This window comes from Neovison vison, chromosome 1 (genome assembly GCF_020171115.1).
Source record: "Neovison vison isolate M4711 chromosome 1, ASM_NN_V1, whole genome shotgun sequence".
Lineage (NCBI taxonomy): Eukaryota > Metazoa > Chordata > Mammalia > Carnivora > Mustelidae > Neogale > Neogale vison.
This window is the reverse complement of record NC_058091.1, coordinates 199422596-199445064: the sequence shown is the minus strand read 5'-3', so window position 1 is coordinate 199445064 and position 22469 is coordinate 199422596. Positions and strand designations below refer to the sequence as shown.

The following is a 22469-nucleotide window of genomic DNA, read 5'->3' as shown; positions in this document are numbered from 1 at the left end:
CCAGTTTTCCTGGTTAGATTTTTAAAGGTGGGTGTTAAACAGAGAAGTTAACATAGGAGCCATGTCACCAAATAAAATGATGACCCATGCCACAGTGATATGCTATGGAAACAGCTAATTCAGTAGAGAAATAACTACTAATGTCATAGGTTAGCCCAGTATGTTTAAAAAATCTGTGTATCTGTTCTTTCTTTATATCCGTATCATTATCTTTTTTGCTAAAAAAGCACCCTGAATGTATCTTGACTGAGGGAAGACGAGCATTTGCTCTCAGATGACTATGGATAGCAATCTTTCATAAACCATAAATGCAAACCTATTGGAGAAAAAGCCTCAAGGTCAGTACTTCTAACTTTAGACAGCCAATCAATAGGTCATTTCCTAAACACGAGGTTTTTGTGCAACCACTCCAGAGCAGTATTTTTAACAAGAATAATTTTTTTTCCTACATAGTGCAATAAGCTTGTTGTAGAGTTACAAGATTTTCAGAATGTTGTAAAAGAAATCTTGTAACAGAAAGCAACATTTTCACTTTTATATAACTCATATCTCTTCCTCACATGAAAGAGCAGCCAAAAGGATGAAGGGCAGTATGGCCTCAGTGAAATATGCTGAATTGTAAAAATTTAGATTCTCATCTTGAAAGGTAAAATAGTGAAAATGTTAAGAATCTGGGATGATACAATCCACATGATACTGACATGTAGTATCTACAATTATTAGAGAACATTTTTTGAAATTTTGGGACTGATTTTTGCTTCAATTTTAAACTTGTATTTTACATCAGCAGTTCAAAACACTGTATTGACTTTATAACTGATAATACTTTGTGCTTTATTTCAGATTTACACTGGACCTAAATAGAACAGTTCAAGTTTTATGACCACAGAGAAATACCTAACTTATTCAGAAAAGTATCTTAAAATTAAAGTTATAAAGAAAGCAGTTCTAGAAAAAAGAACTTCATTAAAAGTGAGTATTAATATTCATAATTCTGGACTTAACATATCAATGAAACTAGAAGCTGGTTTTTTGAAAGAATCAATAAGATCAATAAACCATTGGCCACATTAATCCAAAAGAAAAGAGAGAAAGTTCAAATTAATAAAATTATGAATGAAAAGGGAGAGATCACAACTAACACCAAGGAAGTAGAAACAATCATCAGAAGTTATTATCACCAGTTATATGCCAATAAGTTATGCAACCTAGATGAAATGGATGCATTTCTGGAAAACTATAAACTCCCCAAATTGAAAAATTACACTAAAAGTGACTGGACTAATCTCACAAGGCAAATTAAAACTTGGGGATTAAAACTATTTTAGATTTTCACAAGGGGAAAAAATAATCTTCATATTTCTTAATCTATATAGTGACAGTCATGCTTGTATTATTCAGTAACCTATCAAAAAGAAAGAAAAAAATTCTTGCTTTTTAATGAAGTCTCTGGTTAAACCATTTAAGTAGTGAAGTTTTAGGCCCCAGAGCAAGACTATACAAATTTAAAACCGCTAGAAATGTTGACAGATGCTTAATTACAGTGTTACATATGGTAGAAAACATACACAACTTGAGTGGATATTTTTATGAACAATTATCATTTAAAACAACTTTGGAAATAAAATTCATTTGTAACTATGTTGTTCTTGATAAAAATTGTTCTATTCATCAGTATTTTTTCTCTATTTCTACGTTCCTAAGACCATCACTATTTTGCAAGTAAATTCAAACATGAAGATATTCTTTTGGTTAGCAGTTCAAGTTCCAAATTTTCTTTTATTAAAAGTATCATAAAATTTAGTGATAAATTATGTTTAGTGATATGATTCTGATGTTTTTGATTGAGAAATGAAAAGCACTGATCTGTATGTATGCTAAGAAAATGAACCCAGAAGTATTAAATTTAAAAATAAACTTTGCGGTAGTTCTCCGCGCTATGGAGTCGGGGCTGATCCGGCGTCTAGCTGCACGCTTGGGTATCGCGGAGCCAGATGTGTTGAGCTGAGGAGTACTTGCGACTGTCCCAGGTGAACTGTAATGGCCTGTCTGCACATACCACAGAAACCAGCAATGCAGTCATGTGTCTGGACCTTGCAGCTTCCTGTATGAAGTGCCCCTTGGACAGAGATCATTTAATTAAACTTTCTGGTTTGAACAAGAAGATGTATCAGAGCTGTCTTAAATCTTTTGAGTGTTATTGGGCCTGAAATCAAATATTGGAATAAGAGACCTAGCTGTACAGTTTAGCTGTACAGAAGCAGTGAACATGGCTTCAAAGATACTGCAAAGCTATGAATCCAGTCTTCCACAAACACAGCAGTTGGATCTCGACTTATCCAGGCCACTTTTCACCACTGCTGCATTACTTTCAGCATGCAAGATTCTAAAGCTAAAGGTGGATAAAAATAAAATGGTAGCCACATCTGGTGTAAAAAAAGCCATATTTGATCGACTATGTAAACAATTAGAGAAGATTGGACAGCAGGCTGATAGAGAGGCTGGAGATTCAGCTACTCCACCACAGAAGAAAAAGAAAACAATGGCTGAACCTCTAGCAAAGGAAACAGAGAATGTAGTAGAAAGCTCACATAAACTGCAAAAAGATGAAGATCTGACACAGGATTATGAAGAATAGAAAAGGAAAATTTTGGAAAATGCTGCCAAAGCACAAAAGGCTACAGCAGAATGATATCAGCTTCTGGACTACCTTGGATTGTAAACCAACAGTACACATGCCACCTCAATGAAGATATGAGAGCTTTAGAATTTTGTTTAACTTTTATAACGAGGATCCTAAGACTGTTGCCTTAATAACGAAGAAGCCAGCACTGGGGCTGAGCTCAGACTGGCTGGTGACATGGGCAACAAATTCTTTAGGTCAGGCACAGTGCCTGGTTGGCACGGCCTTGGCTCCCCACAGGTCTGCATTCCTACAAAATGGAATTGAAGCAATTTTGCTCTTTTGTTTTTAAGCAAAAGACAGTTTCCTGTCCTATCCAGAATATCAAATACAGGCTGAATGGAGTCTTAAGGATTTTACTTGGATTTTTGTGTAAGTTTCTTGGTTTGACTAAATCAGTATGTGGTACAACCTAAGTTAATAAATGTTATTTTTAAATACAAAAAAAAAATAAACTTTGCTTTAAAAATAACTTCAGAGTCACAAAAAAGTCACAAAAATAATAAGACTGGCTCCTAAATACCTTTAACTCAGATTTTCATTTTTAAAAATATCTATCATATTTGTTTTCATTATTTACTCTTCCACTTTGTATACATACATACACATGCATATACACAAATATAATTTTTTTCTGAACTATTTGAGAGGCATGCTGATAACATGCCTTTTAGTATGTATTTCCTACCAACAATGAAATTTTCCTACGCAACTACAGTTATCACATTCAGATTTTACATTTATAGGATACTTTTTTACTCTACCATTTGTTTGCCAATTTTGCCAGTTGTCCATACGGCACTTTTACTGTCTAGTACAGAATCTAGTCCAGGATCATTGAATGAAAACTATGAAGGTTTAATAATTATTTCCTTTTATTTCCATCCATTTTTACAGATGTTTAAAAAGACAGTTTCATTTGGTTTTAATTTGAAACTTTAGAATGACAACACTAATTCCATTACTAACGTCTGGTATTTTTAGTCAATTATCTGCAAAAAAACACAAGAATATGATTAAAATATTCCTGCTTATCTACCAGTTTGTAACAAATATCCATTTGGATATCAAATATCCATGTGATTCCATTTTATAAAGAAGCTTGCAATTCAGAAAGAAGAAAATTCCTATTTCAAGGCATGCCTTCCTGGGATTTTCTTCTTAGCTTTTGGAAGGTTATCTGAATTAAAAATTAAAAATTCAGTCAAGTATTCTATTAGCTAGGAAATCTAGTAAAATATTTATTTGATGGAGAGGAGACTGAAATCAGTGACTAAGTCAAGTTTCTAAAATGTTTGAGGCTTATAGTCAACTATGACGATTTTCTTTCATATGCATTAGAAAATATGGAATTAACTGCATACATTGTTGCTAATGTCCTAGAAAGAGTTTACACAGCTGAACTGAGGGACTTAAAATTTAAGATCTATTTCTGGCTACTCTATCAATATGCATGAAATTCTAGATAAGCCATTTGACTTTGATTTGTCCCAATTTCTGTATCCCTAAAAGCCTAGAAAAAGAAATGTTTGCCGTATAGATACACTGCTAGGATTTCACACACTTAATCTAGTGAAATTGTAATAATAAATGTATCAAAGATTACAAAGAATCATAATAAATATTATAAAGAGTAATGATAAATAAACTATTTGCCTAGGAGAGCAAAAAAAGGATTTTACTGTTTAACCAATGTTTGTCGTAGGAAAAAGTAGAAAACACAAATAAGTAAAACAAAATAAAACAACAACAACAACAAAACAGAAATTACCAGCAATCCTACTAACCAGAAATAACAAAATAACAAACTGGAATATATTATTTCAGACATTTTTTTCTATATATAAACATACATATTTGTTGGTCTATAAAATGTATTACTTAAAGAATATAAAAATTAACCATATTTCAACACAAATACATTAAGAGGTATCATACTGAGGGTTCGTATTCTAGTAATCGGTTAACCATAACAATGATAAACTCTGGACAAATGCCAACATACAGCTATTTGATGGCACTGAAGATCAACCTAAAGCAGATAGAAACTGAAGGAGATTAAACCTTTCAAATAGTTGGGTAGCTCTTCACCCAAAAAAATTCTTTCTGTAAGGTAGAGGGCAGTCACTTATATACGGTTTCACTTATTTGTGGAGCATAACAAATAGCATGGAGGACATGGGGAGATGGAGAGGAGAAGGGAGCTGAGGGAAATTGGAAGAGGAGGTGAACATGAGAGAATATGGACTCCGAAGAACAACCTGAGGGTCTTGAAGGGGCGGGGGGTGGGAGATTGGGGGAACAAGGTGGTGGGTATTACAGAGGGCACGTATTGCATGGAGCACTGGGTGTGGTGCAAAAACAATGAATACTGTTACGCTAAAAAGAAATTAAAAAAAAAAAATCCAAGCAAAAGGCTGCAGTTATTGGCTTGAAGTGTCCAGAGATGGAGTTGGGGATACCAGAACAGCTAGAAACCAGGAATGTAAATTCCTGGGAGGTAAAAAGAAGGAGTCAACCAGAGAGGGAAGTTCAAAATCTGTGTACAAATAACTTTCAGTTTTTCAGATGAATTCTGAACTGTATGTGCAGGGAGAAGACTGCAACTGAAGTTGAATAAGACGAACAGAGATTTAAGCTGTTGCACACCACGAAAGAGAAAGTTTAGAGTTTGAGTCTTGTCAGATTAGAGAAGCTGGATTAACACTTGGTCTTTCCACTGTGAAACCCAGAAAGAGTAAAGATAATGTGCTAGGTCTAAGGGTTTACCCTAAAACTAAGGGGAAAACTCACCATAAGAAAGTACAAAATCACATCTGAAGAAATTCAGTCATTGACGGAATCTAAAAACCCAACAACTCACACCATAATGTCCATATAATAAAAACTTACTAGATACGCAAGGAAAAAAAAAGCACAAACTTTGATCCAAAGTGAAGGGGTGGGGGTTGTGGGACAGAACAATGGAAATGGACTTAAAGATGACCCAGACTTTGGAATTAGCAAACCAAAACTTTAAAGCAACTATTGTAAATATGTTCAAGAACGTAAAGAAATGGCTCTAATCAGTGAAAGATATTTTAGCAAACAAATCAAAAACTTAGGAAAAAAGCCAAGTAAAAATACTAGAACTGTAACATATAATATCTGAAAGGAAAATTCACTGGATGGACTAATACCCAACTGAAGAAAGCTTCAGTGAACTTGAAAACTCATCAACAGGAATCATCCAAGCCAAAGATCAGAAAGAAAAAAGATGGTTTAAAAAAAAAAAGGAAGAAACAAAGCCTGGGTGACCTGTGAGACAACAGAAAGCCACTTAATTTTTGTGCAATTGGAGTCCCAGAGGAGAAGAAAAAGGGAATAGGGAAGAAAAAACATTTGAATTAATAATATCCATGAATCCCAAATTAGGTGGAAAACATTAATTTATGAATCAAAGAAGTCCACCAAATGCTGAATAGGATATACAGAATTAAAAGCACATAGACACATCATAATAAGACGACTACTACTCAAAGATAAAAAAAAAAATCTTGCAAGGAGCAGCAGTAAAAAACACACTATATATATATATATAGAAAGTTGTCATTTCATTGTCTTCGGACTTCCCTTGTTAGTGATGAGAAATCAACAGTCCTCTGTATCATTATTCTGCTATTCTGCTATAGCAGAATAATGATACAGAGGACTGTTGATTTCTCATCACTAACAAGGGAAGTCCGAAGACAATGAAATGACAACTTTAAAAAACTGAAAGAAAAAAAAAAAAAAAACCTCATCAACCCAGAACTCTATTTCCAAACAGGAAAAAAAGTCTTAAAAATTAAAGTGATCAGGCAGAGAAACACAATTATAATATGGTTTCACTCATTTGTGGAACATAAGGAATAGCATGGAGGAAGGCATAGAGGAAGGGAGGGGAAAACTGAAGTGGGAGAAATCAGAGGGAGACGAACAGTGAGGGACTAGGAATCTGGGGAAACAATCTGAGGGTTTCAGAGAGAAGGGGACTATAGGGTAGCTGGGTGATGAGTATTGAGGAGGCACATGTTGTGATGAGCACTGGGTGTTAATTGCAACTCATGAATTATTGAACACTACATCAAAAACCAATGATGTACTATTATACAGTGGCTAACTGAACATAGTAAAAAAATTAAAAAAATAAACCTTTCACAACTATTAAAAAATTAAAGTGAAATAATGTTAATTACGCTGGAATTAAAATGTAAAAAAAAAGGTGAAATAAAGACATTTTTAGGTAAGTGATAAAAGGGAGAATTTGTGGTCAGCAGACCTGCACTAGAAGATATACATCCCAGAGGAAGTTCTGTAGGCTAGAGGGAAAGAATACCAGATAAAACTTTAATCTACAACATATGCCCAGTAATGGAAATGGTAAACGTAAGGGCAAAAACAAAGACCATTTTTTCTTCCATTAATTAAAAAATATACAATAAAATCTTATTTATTTATTTATTATTACAGTAGAATCTTTAATGAAAAAATTATAACAATGTATTTTATGGTTTTAGGGTACATGGATTTAAAATATATGCCAACAGGGGCATGTGACTCCTGATCTCAAGGTCGTGAGTTTGAGCCCCATGTTGGGTGTAGAGATTAATTAAATAATTAAACTTTAAAATAAAATAAAATACATGACAACAACAATAAAAGGAGAGAAGGATAAATGGAATTACAATGTTTTAAGCGCCTTACGTTTTATATGAAAATGTACAATATTAATTCTAAGTAGACTACGGTAAGGATGCACAGATCAACACTTAATCCCTAGAGCAACTATTAAAAATAACACAAAAAGGCATACTAAAATGACTTTTAGAGCAATTAAAATAAAAAAAATAAAAGAACAAGAAAACCTGGACAAATAGGGGATACATAAATAATGATATTAATAGCTACACGAAATTTAAATGGGTTAGTTATTCCAACTCAAACTAAAATTCGAAAAGCTACAACACAAATGTTGGTGAGGATGTGCCGCAACTCAACTAGAGCTCTCATAGGATTACAAAATGGTATAGTCACTTTGGTAAAAATGTTTGGTAGATTTTAGTAAAATATATATATATATCTACATCATGACTTAGCACTCGTATTATTAGCTATTGAGCCAACAGATAAGAAAACTAATGACTACAAAAATTCATTTAAGAAAATGTTCATAGAAGCTTTATTCATAGGGGTGCCTCGGTGGCTCAGTGGGTTAAGCCTCTGCCTTCGGCTCAGGTCATGATCTCAGGGTCCTGGGATCGAGCCCCACATCAGGCTCCCTGCTCAGCAGGGAGCCTACTTCCCCCTCTCTCTCTGCCTGCTTCTCTGCCTACTTGTGATCTCTCTCTCTGTCAAAATAAATAAAATCTTTAAAAAAAGCTTTATTTATAATAGTAAAAAATTAGACACAGCCCAGATGTCCATCAACAGGAGGATGTAAAAATTGTGATATATGCATAAAATGGATACTACTTAGTAATTAAAATGAATGACCTAGTGATATAAATATCAATCTGGATGAATCTCAGGTAAAAGAAGCCAAACACAAAAAAGTACATGCTCTAAATGGCATTTACGTGAAGTTTAAGAACAAGTAAAAAAAAAAAAAATCTATGGAGATAGATTATATAGCTCATTAGTCTACACTGCCCTTTTTCTTCTTCCATAGTTCTCAATGATTTAAAATTTAGCAAAAGAATATGTCTATATTAATAGGATGGTGTTTGGTAACTCTACCTCAAAAAGACGAACTCATCTACTAACCTGCAGAGAAAACTTAAAATTACTATTAATAAGATTACAAAATCACCTTATTTGGTTATAAGATGGTGACATTCTAATCATGTATTCCTGGTGACTCTCCAAGTAAGGAATATGTCAGATCAACATGGTGTTATGTTCAACATTTACAGGTAAGAGACAGTTCTGGTACTTGACAACTTGTCAATGATAAAGACAGTACTGTGTGTGCACTTCATCACTGAAGGATTTGCGAAGCTTCCAGAGAATGTTAAAAATTATAGTCCCAAAAGGACAGTTCAGTAAAAACTCACCAACCCTTTTTATTACATAGACTCCTAATATGAGTCATTACATCCCAAGGCAGCAGAACTAATGGGCATATAATAATAATTTAAACTCTGACATTTTAAGAAAATATATGACAATGAAATAACAAAAACAGGCAATGTACCTAATGTTTTCCAAGAATAAAAAAAGAAAATGTAGTATTTTTAATTTGAGTTGATTCAAAAGATATTTGAAGTTCAAATACAGTCTGGGACCAAACTGGCCTCACTCAAAAGTTTTAAATAACTCTTAAGTAATTGGAGAATCCTAGTCTGATAGGACTAAATGAATTAATGTTCTTCATTCTTCTGGTTTTAGAAGAGGAAATGGAAAGAAGTAGTTTTGACTATTACTGGCTTCTCCTCCAAGTAGAAATGCTTATTACATTGGTTTAAAATCACCAATTTAAACTAATATCTAGTAATTGGGATGATAATTTTCAGTTCCATGAAATAAATTCAATCATTTATTACAGTACAATTTCTTACATGAAAAAAATGACCTGAATTTCTGTTATCTTTCATTATAATATCGGTTGCTGTCACAGTTCAGAAAGAATTATTTTGAAGGATCTCTAGGAAATTGGTTGAACACATTTAGGAAAATTATCGGATTGTATATTTCCAATAATTTTACATATATTTTATGGAGAGGATTGTGTTCCATGTCTCTTAGCGTAGTGGCATAATGACTGACATAATAATTACTGCATTTACTGTTCAGCTTATTCAACATTTAACTTTTCTTAAAGTTTATTCTGTGGACCGCTGGCTTTGTGGGCTACCAACAGCTGTTGATTGAAGGTTATGTTCAAAGGAAAGGTCCTTACTGCAGCCTTGCTAGGAGGTATCAGTGTGCTAATGTGCACTGTGACATACAGAAAGGAGGATTTCTTTCTTTCTTTCTTTTTTTTAAAAAAGATTTTTTTTAAGTAATCTCTACACCTAACATGGGGCTCAAACTTACAATGCCAAGTTTAAGAGTTGCACACTCCACCCACTAAGCCAGCCAGGCACCCCACAAGGGAGGATTTCAATCTGCACTATCTCCCAAACACATTTGGCCAGTGAGTTTTCTTGGGACCGTTTTCTGGACTTCTATTTCACAAAACACACTTTGGAAAATTATGGTCTAGAGGAAATACAGTATCAGCTAGAGTTGGAGCAGGCTGAAAAAAAAAAAGAGAAAAGTAAGAAAGAGCAAATACTGTTCTAAGTCACTTGTTTCTCAGTGCGCATTTCCTTAATTGTAAAATCCCATTTATAAGCTGTAACCTTGGGCACGTTCTGTAGTCTCTCTTTCATCTGTAAGAATGGAACTAATAGCAATAATACCTACTTTGTAATTTGTGATGAGCACTGAAGATGACAAACGTTTAGTGCAGTATTGTACCTGCCATGTGGTCCTGCCTGAAGAATGAGGGTGACTAGTATTGCTGGAATGTTTTGGTACGACTTACATGAACTGGAGGCCTTCTTTCTTTCTTTCTTTTTAAAGATTTTTATTTATTTATTTGACAGACAGAGATCACAAGTAGGCAGAGAGGCAGGCACAGAGAGAGAGAGAGGGAAGCAGGCTCCCCGTTGAGCAGAGAGCCTGATGCGGGGCTTGATTCCAGGACCCCGGTGGGATCAGGACCTGAGCCGGAGGCAGAGGCTTTAACCCAATGAGCCACCCAGGTGCCCCAGGAGGTTTTCTTTTGATTATACCAAAAAAAAAAAAAAAAAAAAAAAAAAAAAAGACATTCATCCCCATTTTACCCCTTTCTCCTACTTTGACAATACTAACTTCTAAGTGTAAGATATTGAGAAGACCTGCTCATAAGAGACCTGCTTACCTTTCTGGAATCTAGCATTTAGGTTTGACCAAAAAACCTGCTAACCATGGGAACATTTTGGCACTATTGTTTCCACAGGAAAAAGACCCTTTTTATTTTATTTTTATTTTATTATTATTACTTTTTTAAGGACACTTTTTTTTTTTTTTTTGTATAGCACTTGGTAACTTCTGGTTTATCTTCACAAGTACTTTCAGATTCTATCCTCTAATAAACCAGTGTGGTTAGTAGGGCAGAAACTAACCATGTTCTTATAAATCATGGATGTGGAAACTGAGACTTGGAGAGGTTACACTGCAAACTGCCCAAAGTAACCGAATTGGCAAGTAGCAGTGTCTAGATTCAAACTCAGGTTTTTGGCTTTTGTTGAGTATCTGAGAGTGAGTGACTCAGGGTCTCCTGATTCTAAACTATTTTAGAATAGTTTATTTTAGAATAGTTTAGAATAGTTTAGTTCAGTTCAATAAAAATGTATGGAGGTGTTCCTATATGGTAGGCACTGTGCTAGGTGTGAATGAGACATTTCTGTTTTTGTCCTTGAAAAGCATATTATCTAGTGTCATTCAGAAAATTAGAAAACAGGGAAAAAAAAAAAGAAAACGAATGATTCTGAACAGCTTTCTGTGGTAGTAACCTCCTTGAAATGCTTTTTGGCACTAGCTTCCCAGAGGTCCACCAGAAGAGAGTTTGTGGTGACCACAGCAAGGACTTCATGTAAGAGCAAAAATCTGGAGGTGTCCTTTGGTGAAGCCTATGGTCCTTTCTGTGTTCATTCAGTCACTAATAATAATAATAAGTAGCAGCGAGGGCTGGGGAAGCATTTGCTATGATGCCTGTCTCTCTTTGCTTGACATAACCTTCCTTCCTTGTGTCCATACTTCCTTCCCCAAGAGATTACAGAAATGTACTTTCTACTTTAGAAAGCTTAGTTTTTTGGAACATCACATGAGAAATGTATTTTTCCTTTCTTTGGTATCATTATATTTCTACTGTGTTGTCTTCATTCCTTTTAGCATCCTCATGTTTCCCCAAACTTATACTCATCTCCACTACCCGCTGAACTGCTAATGCCAATTTGTTCTCAGAATTACTTGAACATGCTCTTGGCATGAGGACCTTCCTTTAAAAAAGAAAAATCAGTCCTTCCTTGATAAGTGCAAAACTTTCATCATAGTCACTTTGATGTTTAGAAACTTTGCTTTTAAAAATCATTGATTAGGGGCACCTGGGTGGCTCAGTGGGTTAAAGCCTCTGCCTTCAGCTCAGGTCATGATCTCAGGGTCCTGGGATGGAGCCCCGCATCGGGCTCTCTGCTCAGCGGGGAGCCTGCTTCCTCCTCTCTCTCTGCCTGCCTCTCTGCCTACTTGTGATCTCTCTCTCTGTCAAATAAATAAATAAAATCTTTAAAAAAAAAACAATAAATAAAAATCATTGATTAATCTTCAAGCTGAATCTGAGATCCATTTTTCTGTTCTCTATCCCTATAGCCTTCTGTTATTAAAAGACAATGTTGATGACTTTCTCACTCATGTGTTAGCCATAGCATCAGAATCACAATCCCAACAACTTTCTGACTACTGTTTGTGTTTGCTTCCTCCTGAAACTATTTGTAGCTGTAGTATAGTGGAAAGCACAGCGGCCTCACAGACATAGCTCCCAGACACCTAGTTCTAACACTTCCCGGCTTTATGATTCTGTGCAACTCTCTAGGCTGAGTCTCAGTTTCTTCACATATAAAATGAAGATAATAATAGTACCTATTTCACATTATTGTTCTTGAAGACCCCATGAAATGAATATGTGGAAATATTTTATACATTCTAAAGTACCCTCCAAACAGAAATAATAATTTCCATTAATATTAATACTGAATGGAAATACTAATCTGAAAAACTAATATTCAGATACGAAGGTTTTAAAAAAGTTCTTATTTTAATTCTAGTTAGTTAACATACAGCTTGTATTAGTTTCAGGTGTACGATACAGTGATTCCACACTTCCATACATCACCCTGTGCTCATCATGACAAGGGCCCTCCTTAATCCTCTGACCTATTCCACCCATTCCCCTGACCACCTATCCTCTGGTAACCATCAGTTTCTTCTCTATAATTAAGATCTGGGTACACCTGGGTGACTCAGTGGGTTAAAGCCTCTGCTTTCAGCTCAGGTCATGATCCCAGGGTCCTGGGATCGAGCCCCACATCCGGCTCTCTGCTCAGTGGAGAGCCTGCTTCCTCCTCTCTCTCTGTCTGCCTCTCTGCCTACTTGTGATCTCTGTCTGTCAAATAAATAAATAAAATCTTTTAAAAAAAAAGAGTCTGTTTCTTATTTTCTCTCTCTCTCTCTCTCTCTCATTTTTTTCCTTTAATTGTTTGCTTTGTTTTTTAGAGACTGAGAGAGTGAGAGAGTGTGAGCTAGGGAGGGGAAAGAGAGAGGAAGTAGGAGAAAGAGAATCCCAAGCAGGCTCCAAGCCCAGTGTACAGCCTGATGTGGGGCTTGATCTCATGACCCTGAGATCATGACCTGAGCCAAAATCAAGAGTTAGATGCTTAACTGACTGACTCACCCAGGCACCTTCTCTTGTTTCACAAATAGGCAGAGAGACAGGCAGAGAGAGAGGAGGAAGCAGGCTCCCTGCTGAGCAGAGAGCCCAATGCGGGGCTCGATCCCAGGACCCCGGGATCACGACCCAAGATGGAAGCAGAGGCTTTAACCCACGAGCCACCCAGGCACCCCATATTTGTCTTTCTTTGACTGACTTATTTTGCTTAGCATTATACTCTCCAGCTCCAACCATGCTGTTGTAAATGCCAAGATTTCATTCCTTTTTATAGCTGAAAAAAATATATATATACCACATCTTCTTTATTCATTCATCAACTGATGGACACTTGGGTTGCTTTCATATCGTGGCTACTGTAAATAATGCTGCTATAAACATAGGGCTGCATGTATCCCTTTGAATCAGTGTTCTTGTATTTTTTGGGTAAATACCCAGTAGTGCCATTGCTGGATCATAAGGTACTTCTATTTTTAACTTTTGAGGAACCTCCATACCAGAAATATTAGATTTTTATGTTCTTTACTCTCTAGATATATTCCAAGAGCTTGTTTTTTAGTTAATATCATTTGCATATAAATGATTAAAGGTATATATTATATACATTCATATATGTAGGGATATACATGTATAAAATATATAAAGTAGAAACTGAATTGAACCAAATTACAGATCAGTTTGACAGTCAGAATTTTCTGGTAAAAGAAAACTTAATGCTCTCTCTTTTATCCATTTAAACATGGTGTCACCATCAAATATTTCTATTTAATGCCTATAGTGAACACATGGTTTTTGTTTTCTTTCTGCCTAGCATCTGATTCTCCTTGCATGTCTTAGGGAATACCACATTGTGTAGCTGGTGGTAGAGAACAGGTGGGAAGTTTCATCTTTACATCCGGTGAGCACTGCACAAGAGAAAGGGCAAGGAGTGTGGTGGGACTAGTGTATTTGCATTCACTTCTCCCACAGAAAATGACTCTGTTGGTGATATTATATTGCTCTGTGGTACAAAGAAAGCACGTTGTTCTCAAATAGTTCAATGGTGGGCAGTAGTGGTAACAGAACCAAGTAGCCTCAAACGGGGAGAACAATTAGCTCAAGGAGAGTCACACTGCTCTCTCCCTTCCTGCCCAGTCACTCTTCAACCGACTGTCATCTTAAATGTTTGTCATAACACAACACTTAACTAGCAACTGAAATCATTTATTTGTTTGTTTTGTTATTTACTAGCTTTTTTTTTTTTTTTTTGGCTTGCTTATTAATTGTCCATATGCTTCGACTAAAATGTAATCTCCCTCAGGTCAGGAACTTTGCTGTGTCTACTGCTGTGTCCCATCGCAGTGTCTAGAACATTGCCTGGCACATACTAAGTGTGTACTAAACATTTATTGACTGACTGACCTACTGACTGGTAAAGTCTTCTGAAATTGTTGAGAGCTCAGTCAATGCTGAATTGAATTAAAAATGAAACACAGACATTTTCTTGAGGTAAGTACTTAACTTCAAACGTTGTTTTTCCAGAGAAAAGAATATACTATTTTTTTTAGAAGATTTTATTTATTTGGGGCGCCTCGGTGGCTCAGTGGGTTAAAGCCTCTCTGCCTTCAGCTCAGGTCATGATCCCAGGGTTCTGGGATCGAGCCCCACATCGGGCTCTCTGCTCAGCAGGGAGCCTGCTTCCCTTCCTCTCTCTCTGCCTGCCTCTCTGCCTACTTGTGATCTCTGTCTGACAAATAAGTAAATGGAATCTTTAAAAAAAAAAAAAGATTTTATTTATTTATTTGACAGAGAGAGAGATCACAAGCAGGCAGAGAGGCAGGCAGAGAGAGAGAGGAGGAAGCAGGCTCCCTGCTGAGCAGAGAGCCTGATGCGGGACTTGATCTCAGCACCCTGAGATCATGACCTGAGCAGAAGGCAGCGGCTTAACCCACTGAGTCACCCAGGCGCCCCGAAAAGAATATACTATTATGAAAAAATACAAAATAACTAAAAAATTCTTTAAATGCTTTTCAAAAAAAATACAGATGCTAGGTTCCAAATACTAAAATGACAAGATAATGCAGGTTTTTCTTGTAATCTGTTGAGAGGTCTACTTTTCTCAGGAACTCAATCCTTTGAGTAAAATGATCATAAAAAATATGATTGTTAAAAGCTTCTGGAAATATAAGAAACATAGTTTTAACTGTATATTTGGTTAAAAATGGAATTTGCTCCTTCTTCATGGCTTTTGTATTAATAGGACTCTCATTAAAAGGAGCTATATCGACGCCAGGGTGGCTCAGTTGGTTAAAAGGAGCTATATCTACTCCACAGAAATAATTTCAAGGAGTCATGCACTATTCACATTTATTTCGGAAAAGTATGGTAAAAAGAAGAAATAAGACACTGTTCATTATTTTGATCTTTAACATATTTTCACATTTAAAAAGATTTTAAAAGAAACAAATAAAAATGCAACAGCCTACATATTTTTCTTTTGTCTCCATCTAAGAAAGGAAAACCAACACTACCCACAACACTATGGCAGACTTTTTGAAATTTGTTCAGGCATGCAGCTTTAAGCCCTTCAATAATCACTCACATGAGGACAAAAAAGAGAAACAAAACAAAACAAAAAATTATACCATTGTTTAGTCCAAACATTTTCTAAGTGCCTATATGTCAGACATTGATGGGTAGTGGGTATATAGAGGAAAACAAGCCACAGGGCCCAATCTTGAGATTACAGCACAAATGCCCCCTTGGAGGGGATCCAAGACATCCCTGCTTTTTTCCAGGTTGTGCTTTATGGTAAATGGCATTAAAATGAAATTTCAATGTTATATGGGAAGTTATATTTGGATGCATAAATTCTATCTATAATGAAAATGACATTGCATTACAAACCTTCTAATTAAATTGAGAGACTATTTGTACTACACGGTACCTTCAGTAAAGTCAAATAATATAGAGACCCTTCTGCTAAAAACAACAGTAACATTTGCTACACAATATGTACTGTTTTCTTTAAAATGATGCTTCTTACTTCTTCAGAGATTTTTAGTAAATAAATAAATGGCTATTATCTACATTAGATAAGCATGAGGATCCATATAATTTTTTTTTCTCTGTGAAGGGTGAATGGCCATTTTTGGTTATAGTAAAGTTATAGTAAATTATGGTAAAAATTAATTCAATCTTCTATACGAGTCTCATCATTGAATCATGATTTAATGTTATATTACAGGCATTAACTTTATTGCATTTTATTTTTCCTCTATTCTCTCCTCATGGGCTTTTATTGGTCATCAATAAAAAAGGGAACCGTATCAATAAGAGAAAGTAAGGAAATAATCCTATTTTTAATCCCATCAAAAAGAATAAAATATTTAGTAGTAAATTTAATGAAGGAGGGAAAAGAACTATACACTGCAAATAGGACACTGATGAAAGAAACTGAAGATATAAGTAAGTGGAAAGATATTCCGTGTTCACAGACTCGAGGAAAAATATTGTTAAAATTTTCATACTTTTCAAACAATCTACAGATGCAATGTAATCCCTATCAAAATTCCCAAGGCATTTTTCACAGAACTAGAATAAACAATCCTAAAATTTATATGGAACTACTAAAGGTTCTGAATAGCCAAAGCAACATTAAGTAGGATGAACAAAGCTGGAGGTATCGCACTTCCCAATTTTAAACTATATTACAAACTTAAAGAGGTTAAAACAGTGTGGTATTGGCAAAATGACAGATACACAGATCATTAGAACAGAACAGAGAACCCAGAAGTAAAATCATGAATGGATGAAAAAAAATTTTTTTGAAGATTTTATTTATTTATCAGAGAGAGATTGGGAGAGAGAGCGAGCACAGGGAGACAGAATGGCAGGCAGAGGCAGAGGCAGAGGGAGAAGCAGGCTCCCCGCCAAGCAAGGAGCCCAATGTGGGACTCAATCCCAGGACGCTGGGATCATGACCTGAGCCAAAGGCATCTGCTTAATCAAGTGAGCCACCCAGGCGTTCCTGAATGAAAATTTTTGACAAAGGAACTAAGAATATACAATGAGAAAAAGAAGGTCTCTTCAGTTAATGGTATTGGGAAAACTGGACAGCTACATGCAAAAGAATGAAACTAGACCCCTATCTTATACCAAACCCCAAAATCAACTTAAAATGGATTAAAGACTTGAACATAAGACCTGAAACTGTAAAAGCTTTTGGAAGAAGACATAGAGGGTAAACTCCTTGACACTGGTGTTGGCAATGATTTTTAGCTTTACCAAAGCAAAGGTGTGAAAAGTAAAAATAAACAAGGGCAACCATATCAAAGTGAAAACATGTGCACAGCAAAAAACAAAAACAAAATAAAAAATAAAGACAAAACAAACCATCAACAAAATGAAAAGGCAACCTATGAAATGAAGGAAAATATTTGCAGATTACGTATGTGATAATTAGGTATCATGAAGAGATGCTCAACAGGGAAATGCAAATCAAAACCACAATGAGATAATACATCGCACCTGTTAGAATGACTATCATTAAAAAGACAAGAGATAAATTGTTGGCCAGGATGTGGAAAAAAGGAAAGCCTTATGCACTGTTGGAAGGAATGTAAATTGGTATAGCCACTACGGAAAACGGTATGGAAGGTCCTCAAGAAATTAAAAACAGAATTACAAAATGACCCAGCAATCACAGTTTTGAGTATCTATCCAAGGGAAATGAAAATAGGATATTGAAGAGATATCTTCACTCCCACGATCATTGCAACACTGTTCACAATAGCCAAGATATGGAAATAAACTAGGTGTCCATAGAAGGATGAATAGATAAAGATATATATACACACACACAGGGGAATATCATTTAGCTATGAGAAGGAAGGAAATCTGGCCATTAGTAACAATCTGAATGGACTTTAAGGGCATTATAAGAAGTGAAATAAGCCAGACAGGAGAAGACAAATACTGCCCAGTATCACATATGTAGAAACCAAAAAAAAAAAAAAAAAAAACCAAAAACAAAACGTCAAACCCCTAGAAACAGAGAGAAAAAAAGTGGTTGCCAGGGGCTGGGGTTGCTGGCTATAGAGAGAGGTTGGTAAAAGGATACAAACTTTCAACTATAGGATGAATAAGGTCTGAGGATCTAATGTATAACATGGTGACTATAGTTAAAAAGAATGTATTACGTAAATAACATTTGCTGAAAGTAGAACATAAATATTCTCACACACACACACAAAATAAATATTCAAGGTGATGGATATGTTAATTAACTAGATGGGCGAAATCCTTTCACTATGTATATTGGCTCATTATAATGCACACTTTAAAGCTCTACCTCAAAAAAGCTCAAAAAATGAAAATAAATATTAAAAAAAACAACAGTATAAGGAATGCTAACTGGACTTCCTATAAATATGTTCACGGATTATATGTCCCATTATGTTAGTCAGTCTTTCTTGGGTAAGAACCCACGTGATTTCATTTCGTTTCAATTTCAACCACTATTTTTTCTAGGAGCTAGGGTTATGGGGATTAACAAGACCAATGTGGTCACTGACTTCAGGGAGTTTACAATCTAGTGGGGGAAGGAGACACTAAAATAATTCCATAAATAATTGCTCATTTACAAGTAAATATGTGATGATTTCTTTGTTACTTACTGCAAGGAAACTATCTTTTCCGAAGAGTGTATATGCTTTTAGCTTTTCCAGTGAAGATTTTGTCAGTTATTATTTCCTTTTCTGCCTTGATGGTAAAGAAGCTAGAGATAAATTGTATGCTAAATTAATATAATTATCATACCACAGGCAGATGGACAATTATTTTTGTCTCTAAGTAGTTTTTGATATTACAAAAATCCTCACTTTAATCATTATGTCTTATACAAGTCTTATTCTCTGCAGGCTGACCAAGGAAGTAAAGAGGGACAGGGCTCAGGGAGGGGACTAAACTGTACAGCATAAATTTAAAAAAAAAAAAAATTAAGTTTTCTTGAAGTTTTATTTTACATTTACATTTGAAAATCAGAATTGTTCTATCTACCCACAGTTGTATAAAATAGTATATAATTATTTCAGAAGTTTCAACTCAGAGTGGTTTCTAAACCTGTAGAGGTACAAAAATGGGGGGATATTAATCACTTTTAGCCCCATGACAGAAACAAGGGACTCATTAAAATTCCATGGATGTACCACAGAACATATTATGTTAAAAAATCAGGATTTCATAATCTTTTGAAGCTCTGCAGTACTTTAATGGTACTTCTAATAGTGCCTAACACTTGGAAGGGTTCCACAGTTTGGCTCCTATAAAGTGGTTTTTGACAGCAAATGTGCAGGAACCAGAATCTATACTGAAACTTGAATCTGAGCCACTTAGACATCATGATGTTGCCCAAATGTGAAGTGGTTTCCATTGGCAATACCATAATATCTTCTCACTGAAGCATGAAACGGAGTTTGGGGGATATTTAGCTACCAAAAGAAGCAGACATTATCTAAGCCTTGATCAGACAGAAAAAAATTGAAAATGACTTCCTGGCATTCATTCAGTGGAAAATGAAGACAAGAAGAAGCCAAATAAAGTTAACAGCTCTAAAAAGAGGCTAGAAATTGTGGTGCTCTAGAGTCTGCATCATCACTGCCACGCTCTTTGATGCCAGTAAACATTCATTGAGCTCTCACCATGTGCAAAAGCACAATGACAGGGACTTTAGTTAAAATGGTCTTGAAGATCATGGGCTTCTTATTTTTAAATTTAATTCCCGTATAGTTAACATGTCATGGACTTTATATTACACCTCTCTGTAATTCCCTGTGCCTGGTACAGGGTTTTTGAGGATAGCAAATTATTAGTAAGGATGTATGGATTATGTGAAGGTGACTGCAAGGGGCTTGGAGTCTAACTGGGAGATAGGGAGGAAGTGACTTCTTTGCTAGCAGAGGTTGTTATCTTAATCCCTTTATACCATTTCTACATAGGGCAGTGTCCAGCACATCACAGGTATCTAAAAATAGCTCATCAATAATGAGCAAATAATTTTGTAAGAAACATTTATTGAGCACTCACCACGCTTCAGATGTTTCGCTGCGTTGAACTCTCACAACAGGAAAGTGCTGTTATCATTCCCATTTCAGAGACGACAGAGCTTAAGTTTACTGGGATTGGGCAACTTGCTCAGTTTACCCAGATGTTAACTTGTGGAGGCAGGATTTGAACCTAGGTAGTCTGACTGCAGTTCACACTCCTCACTGTCATACTGTACCTATTAAAAACACCCCAATATTGTCAGGTGGCCTATGGTAAAGGGCAGCTGAATGGCAGAGATAGTAAGTCCTCTAACTTAAAAGATTATTTATTTATTTGATAGACAGAGATCACAAGTAGGCAAAGAAGCACGCAGAGAGAGAGAGAGGAAGGGAAGCAGGCTCCCTGCCTAGCACGATGTGGGGCTCGATCCCAGGTCCTGGGATCATGATCTGAGCCAAAGGCAGAGGCTTTAACCGACTGAGCCACCCAGGCGCCCCATAAGTCCTCTAACTTTAGAAAAAGAAGTGATTACTGAGGACTGGGCATAGGGACAACTTTCTGAAGAAAGCAGACCTGGAGGTTTTGAAAGAAGAGTCACAGTTAAGTCCCGCGGAATGAGGAAGAAAGTGGACCGGGGTGGCTGGAGATGCTCAGAATGTATTTGGAGAGAAGCAGACTCGTTTGGATAGAATGAAAGAGCTCATGTAGGACAGCAGTAGAAAATCCAGTCAGAGATTCTGCAAGAACAAGTAAGTGAAGGACTTAAGAATTTGGATTTCATTCTTTAGGCAGAAGTGAAGCCAACCAAGTTTTTCTCACAGAGAAAGAGGTGCAAAAAGCTGCTTTTTAGGAAGCTATGTAGGATATATAGAGGGTGAGAGCTTAGAGCCCAGGAGACCAGGTAGGTGGAGGTGAAGAAGACCTCAACTGAGACAGTTGGCAACGGCAATGGAGAAAAACTTACAGATAAAAGAGAAAGAAAGGACTGAGAAAACTGCCTTGATGATGTTGAGAGGGATGAATCAGTACCTGTGTGACAAATACCAATACTGTCACTGTCAGAAATGGGGGACATTTAGGAAGAGGAGTTGGTTTTTGGATGATGACTAAACTTCTAATTCAAACCTCTTGATTACTAGAGGTTTAAGGCATTTATTAATCAAATAACTTAAACATTTGGATACTGTTATAAGCCAAGAACTGGGCTAGATACAGGGACAGAATAGTGAGTAGGAAAGATATGGTCCCTCCTTTCATAGACTTAGAGTTTATCAGAGGAGGGACGCATTAAGCAATTATAATAACACTGATAAGTTTTATTATGGTGACAAAATACAGAGTATAAGGGGAGCATATGGCAGGAGCACTCAGAGATTGTAGACTGAGACTTCCTTGAGGAGTGACATTTAAGCAATGGATCACATTAATAGTTTGGTTCATAGCACCTGTATCAGGGAGTTAACCTGTGTAATATAGCACAGGCTTTATATATGTACACACACACACACACACACACACACACACACGAGGTGTCAGTGATGGTATCTGCTCACCAACTACCCCCTGTAGAAAAACTATATTGATTACAGGGCGCCTGGGTGGCTCAGTGGGTTAGGCCGCTGCCTTCGGCTCAGGTCATGATCTCAGGGTCCTGGGATCGAGGCCCGCATCGGGCTCTCTGCTCAGCGGGGAGCCTGCTTCCTCCTCTCTCTCTGCCTGCCTCTCTGCCTGCTTGTGATCTCGCTCTGTCAAAGAAATAAATAAAATCTTTAAAAAAAAAAAAAAAAAAAAAAAAAAAAAAAAAAAAAACTATATTGATTACAGACCTGTTTCAAAGGATAGAAGCAGGGGTGTCTTTTTTTTTTTTTTTTTTTAATCATATAACCCTGCACCTTCCATCCACAGCTGACTGAGCCTGGGATGGAAACTGTTCTAAGTGCCACCAAGTAACAGGACCGTCATCTATGATCTGAAGCACGGAGATGTAAAATCAATGATTTTCTTAAAAATCTGAAGGAAGAAACCAAGGTAATGTCAGGGGACTGCAGCTGAAGTCAAGTTAGAACTGGAGAGACTCAAAGGCTATTCATTTGCCAAAGTTCTGAGTGGGCAGAAAGTGAGCAAAAGGAAGAAGCTGGTCCATATATAGTGCCTAGGAGCATGACAGAGAAACAGATTCCTCTAGAGAAATATATGTCTCATGAGAGACAAGTAGCAAGAGTAGGTGCTTTGAACAGCAATATTGTCAATGACTTTCCAGTGATAAGATGA

At 36.2% G+C, this 22469-nt stretch overlaps 1 protein-coding gene and 1 pseudogene across 2 annotated transcripts in view; one reads left to right on the top strand and one right to left on the bottom strand.

Moving 5' to 3' along the window:
* The window catches only part of FAM172A (family with sequence similarity 172 member A), a 434833-nt gene that overhangs the window by 20047 nt on the left and 392317 nt on the right, over window positions 1-22469 (bottom strand). The gene's annotated exons all lie outside the window — the stretch shown is intronic.
* Window positions 1931-3121, top strand: LOC122917557 (annotated as a pseudogene).